We start from the raw sequence: 6,008 nt of genomic DNA on the forward strand, positions 1-6,008 counted from the left end.
TTCTGGTGTAAAACAAAATTTCAAGTCTTAATAAAACTGTATGGTAAAAGAAAAGTAACAGACCATTAGTTCCCCATCTCAATGTATGTTGACTTGGTGTGGTGGCAGGTAAGTTCAACTACAGTATCGTTACTCCTGTTCTGGTGTAAAAATCTTGACCATCTTGACCATCGCAACCATCTTCCTGGCCGCTCACTATAGCTGTGGGTGGTCACCCACAGCTATGTGAGCGGCCTGGAGGCCGCTCTAAAAAAACAGAAGGCTGGCCCTGATTCAGAGCGAGTGCTCTGTCAGAGCGTCCGGTTCTGAATCAGGCCCAATGGGAGAGACGTCATGACGTCTCTCCCATGGTTCACTGCACACAGCGGGACCCAGAAGCCGGAGCTGGTGCTGTGGGGAGGGAGCCGGACGGGGAGGGAGCCGGACGCCCACTGATGACAAAATCTCAGCGGGCGCCTGGCAAATGGAGCCTCTCTGCTGCACTGGGATAAGGTGGGTTGGAGGAGGCAGAACTGGTTCATCTTGCAATTGGATCAGTACTAGCACGCTTGCGAATGCAGGCGTGCCAGTGCATTTCAATGCCGTTGCATGGGCATGCATAAATTAGCCACTGCGATACCAGATGCTGCCTGAGGACTCATAGCATGTGCTGAGGGAAGCAATTCCTGAGTGAGCTCTGACCTGTCTTAACTGTGCATGTGGGTCCGATGTTACTCGATGTTACCAATTGTTTCACTATGTTGTCAAAGTATTCGGATGTGAGTAAGGGGAAGTGGGCGGCTTTATGTTAGGCTGCGATCGCAATGCGAATGCAACCATTTACATATCCCCGCTGATATTAGCAACTGCATTGTGTGTGTATTAAGCAGAATAGTGATCCATGCTGAATCAGGCACACAGATCTTAAAAGATGCAAAGAACTCTCTGCGAGCAAGTTATCTGCTTAGGTGGCACTTGACACCATGGGCCAAATGTAATAGGGTGCAAGTTTTTTGTGCGAGTCAAACTCGCATATTTTTGCACATTTACAATGTACGAGTTTATCCCACAAATCACAAATGTAATAGGGTGCGAGTTTAAGGGTCCAGTTTTGATTGGTAAACTCGCACCTTGTAATGCGACTTTTATTAGAAGGTGCAAGTTACACAGAGGCATGCACAAATCAGCATGCCTTTGCGTTTAGAAAAGCTATAAAACAAAGCATTATCACCCCACACTAGTCAGCCCAGGTTGGGGATCCCTGGGAAGGTGTGGACCCTGCAATAAGGGACTTAAGTGGTTCCCCCTCTCCAGGGCACCCCAGCCATGGGCAGTGGGTGTTGGGATGACAGTGTAAACAATAGATTCAATAATATTGTCTTTTACAGTGGAACTATAGGTCCCAGAAGCTTCCCCCACATGCTGGTAATTGGAGAACCATAAGTATCAGCATGTGGAGGATTAAGGGCCCGCTGGTACCTCTAGTTCACTTGCAAAGGAAATATTAAAATAAACACAGGACACACACACCATCAAAGTACAAGTTTATTACACTCACGCACATTCTCATCTTGTCCCTAGTGTAGATTGTGTCCCCTTGTCCAGTAGAAACAATATCGGGACCTATAAAAAAAAATCCATACTCACCTACCCCTTGGGTCCAGTCCTTTTTGGTCCATGTAAGCATCCATCATCTCCTGAAAAAGCAAACTGAAAAAAATGGACATAAGAACCATCCTCCCCACCTTGACTGGGGTGGTACACCTGTGAAATCATAATGCCGGTGTCCTAAGATGAGTACATGGTGGACAGAAACCTCCTGTGGAGCAGAAGGGCATTATTACCCCATGCTAGTCAGCCCAGGGATCCTCGGCCTGGGTTGACTAGTGTGGGGTGATAATGCTATGGCCGGAGGACCCCATGAAGCGGGTCCTACAGCTGTGGCATTACACCCTTGTTATAGTTGATGAACATACAGGGGACCCCTATGTCTTTTTTCCCACTCTATTTTCACAACCAGGACCAGCTCAGAAAAGCCAGGTGTTGGTTGTGCAGTTAGGGGTGGAACCCATGTCATTTTCTTTTAGATTTTTACACTTTTATAGGTTTTTTCACACAGAAGCATGCACAGATCTCACTGCTCTGTGCATGCCCCTGTGTAACTCGCACCTGCTCAGGCTATACTCGCTAGCCTGAAGCAGGTCTATTTTTTGTAAGGTTTAGGTATGTAATAATGTGTAAGTTAAAAACTTGCACTGTATTACATTGCAGTTGTATCTTCACAATGGCAAAACATCTGGATGCAAATTTTGCCATTGCGAGTTGCGGTAATGTGAGAATCTTGAATCCTATTACATTGGGTAAGTTCTAAAAATGTGAAAGTATAGCGCACCAGAGTGAAACATTATGACATCTGATTAGGTTTAACCACTTAGCTGGCATGGTCATATCAGATACGACCACACCAGGTTGGGCTTTCCTTGACATGGTCGTATCTGATACGACCAGTCAGGAATGGCCACTAGGCGGCTACAGGAAGTTAATCTTCCCACTGCCGCCTATATTAGTGGGACCTTCTGGTCCCTCTACACCCGCGGCACCCCCTCCTTTGTGTCCCGATCACTGCTGGCCACAGTGATCGGGCATCTGGTGGCACCCCCCTCCCGGCATGGCTGCAGGCTCCAGTATATCCCGATCACTGTGGCCAGCAGTGATCGGGCAGCCCAGCCGGCCCCACCCCCTTCTGTGAGAAGCAGCAGCGGCGGCTCTGGTAGCTGCCGCTGCTGCTATGTATAGGAGCCGCTAGCGGAACACACTTCCACTGCGGCTCCTGGAAGACACAGTGATCAGTGTGATCACTGTGTGGAAGCAGCAGCAGCGCGGCTCTGGTAGCCGCCGCCGCTGCTGCTGAGTAGCCGGGCCACCAGCGGGACACCCTCCCGCTGTGGCTCCGGCACAGCAGTGATCACATAGTGATCACTGGCTGAGCTGAAGCAGCAGCGGTGGCTCTGGTAGCTGCCGCTGCTGCTATGTATAGGAGCCGCTAGCGGAACACCCTTCCGCTGCGGCTCCTGGAAGACACAGTGATCAGTGTGATCACTGTGTAGAAGCAGCAGCAGTGCGGCTCTGGTAGTCGCCGCTGCTGCTGAGTAGCCGGACCACTTGCGGGACACCCTCCCGCTGTGGCTCCGGCACAGTAGTGATCACATAGTGCCATGGGTCCGGGCCGCCAGCGGGACACTCTCCAGCTGCGGCTCCGGCAGTGATCACACAGTGATCACTGGCCGTGTATATAGAACAGTGGCGGCTCTGGTAGCCGCCGCTGTTCTAAGTATCCGGGCCACTCTCTCCAGCCTCAGCTGCTCCTCCTCCCCCATAATGCCCACATTTATAAGGGACCTGGCCGTAATAAAATAAATAAATAAATATATATATATCAAAATAACGCCGGCACTCCACAAGTAGATACACTGTACATGCCTGGGTGCCCTCTGATGGTCCCAATGGATCAAAGATATACATGCAAATAACAGTGGCACTCACAGGACTTGTAAAGAAGACTCCAGACTCCCAAGGTCAAGTTCAACGTTTCAGTCAAACAACTTTTATCAAGAACCATAGAACAGTGAAAAAATACATACCTATATACCAGAAATACATCCCATAGTGACAAAGCATGCAGCCTGCCCAGCGTCTCCCGCCGGATACAATGACGTCATCAAGACGGGACCCCCCTTCTAAAGATGACACGGCTGTCGGGCGCACCGCTGTTGTAGTGATGCACCATGACAACGGAGCACACAGCGTGCAGTCATGCAGCCGATCATGTGACCTATCTCACGCAAGCCGGGATAGTAAACAAAACAGTGTGTCAGCTGCCATAACAAAAAGGCAGACCTGACCACAATGTAAGTGTGAACTATGTGCCGTGTAAACAGTGGCTGAAATGTGCTGGGTAAGCCTAATGAATATATGACTGGCTACAAATTCCGAGCATGCGGAGACAATAAAGGTTAAGACATAAACAATGTGTATATCTATTGGGGATCGGGTGCCAGGGCAGGCTGTCATAATATACAGTGCAATGATATACATAATGATGAGGGTGGGTGTTAATAAACTAAAACAGAAACAAAGAATAAATGAAATGAAATAAAAAAATATGAAATGTGTATTTCTTATTTGATAACACATTTTTTCTACAAAGAAAGGGCTGTGCCATGGGCTCTCATGTGGCTCCATCTCTAGCTAATGTATATATGTTTTTTGTGGAAAAGGAACTTTTTTTGAACAACCCTGAATTTAATAAGTTTCTCGTGTTTTTTATTCGGTACATTGATGATATTCTGGTCCTATGGTCAGGAACTGAAACAGACTTTATTGAGGCAATGACCAATATCAATTCCATTCACAATCATATCACGTTTACGTTTGAACAGAGTTTCAGCAATGTACACTACTTGGACATTAACATACATTGGTCAGGTTCTCAATTCAGTACATCTGTTTATCATAAACCGACGGACAGCAACACCCTGTTACATGCGCAGAGCCACCATCCTACTGCACTAAAGAGGAGCCTACCATACTCACAGTTCTTAAGAGCACTTAGAATAACCAGTGATCCACAGTTGGCAGACAAAGAAATGGACAATATGATTGAGAAATTTGTACAACGGGGATACAAATACAATGATCTCCAAGTAGCCAAACAAAGAGCCATCGTACGCAATAAAGAGATTACTGCACCTAATGTTTCCATAAAAAATATAAACAACATGTTATTCATCAACCAACATAATATTGCCAGCAAATTTATAAATTCTACTTCAAAACGTCTTTGGCCCATCATTAATACGGACTAATCCATTAAACCTTTGAGGAACTCCAGAATCATGCTGGGATACAAACGGGGCAAGAATCTCAAGGATTGGTTGGTCCATAATGATGTAAATCATGGTCCTCGTAAAATGGAACAACATTTTCTGACCAAAAAAACGGGATGTTACCGGTGTACCAGTTGCACCACATGTAGTTTCTTGGAGACAGGTCCAGATGTTGCACATCCACATTCAGGGAAGCGCATACCAATCAATTATGTACTAACTTGTTCTTCCAAATATATCATATACATGATCCGTTGCCCATGTAGTCTTGTCTACATAGGAAAAACCACTTGCACAGCAAAAATCAGAATGGCCCAGCATAGATCGGCCATAAGACAGGCCCTCGAAGGGAAAGATGTTGATCAACCTGTGGCTCGTCACTTCAAGAATTTAAGACATCCTTTATCCAGTTTGGTATACAAATTCATTGATCATATTCCACCCAACAAGAGGGGAGGAGACCGAGAAAAGAAACTTCTTCAACGTGAAGCATTCTGGATCCACAAGATGCATACCGTATCTCCCTATGGACTGAGCAAACAATTATCTTTCTCATGTTTTTTTTGAGAGAGAAACTATTTGCATCATTTGTCAGAGTCTACTGACCCTGCAATCACTTACTGGGCATTTATTACCCATTTCATGTTTTTCTCTCATTGGTTCATCATCTGTCCAGCCTTTTTTCTATGATAGTTTCTTCTCTTTTGTTGTTCTTCTTGACATCTTGTTTTTTCTTTTTCTTTGTCTCTGCTATGTCTTGTTTTCTTGGTGGCATGTTCGGAGTGATGCAGGATCTGATTATCAGGATTGTACTCATTTTTGTTACAGTCATACTACACTGGATATGCCTTATACCGTCTGATCTTTGAAGCTAAGCAGTGTAGGCCAGTTTAGTACTTGGATGGGAGACCCCCAAGGAATACCTGGTTCTGTAACATACTGTGATCCGCAGTCGGGCATCATCTGCTTCATTCATCATGTTTCTCTTGTTTCATTTACATTTATCAGTCTATTCCTATTCATTTTCTTTCATTTAGGTTAATTTCTTGTTTCTATCCACAATAACCAATTTTTTTCCACAGCATGGACAGCCACCATTGTTGTGGTATTTTTTCTTGTCTGGTATGTTCGGCACAGCTTGAC

At 45.8% G+C, this 6,008-nt stretch overlaps 1 pseudogene; it reads left to right on the plus strand.

Annotated features, from left to right (window-relative positions):
* The first annotated feature begins 5,685 nt into the window (after positions 1 to 5,685).
* Positions 5,686 to 5,803, plus strand: LOC148524087 (5S ribosomal RNA; annotated as a pseudogene).
* The last annotated feature ends 205 nt before the right edge of the window (positions 5,804 to 6,008 follow it).

Source organism: Taudactylus pleione, unplaced genomic scaffold, assembly GCF_031769625.1.
Source record: "Taudactylus pleione unplaced genomic scaffold, aTauple2 ptg000122l, whole genome shotgun sequence".
Lineage (NCBI taxonomy): Eukaryota > Metazoa > Chordata > Amphibia > Anura > Myobatrachidae > Taudactylus > Taudactylus pleione.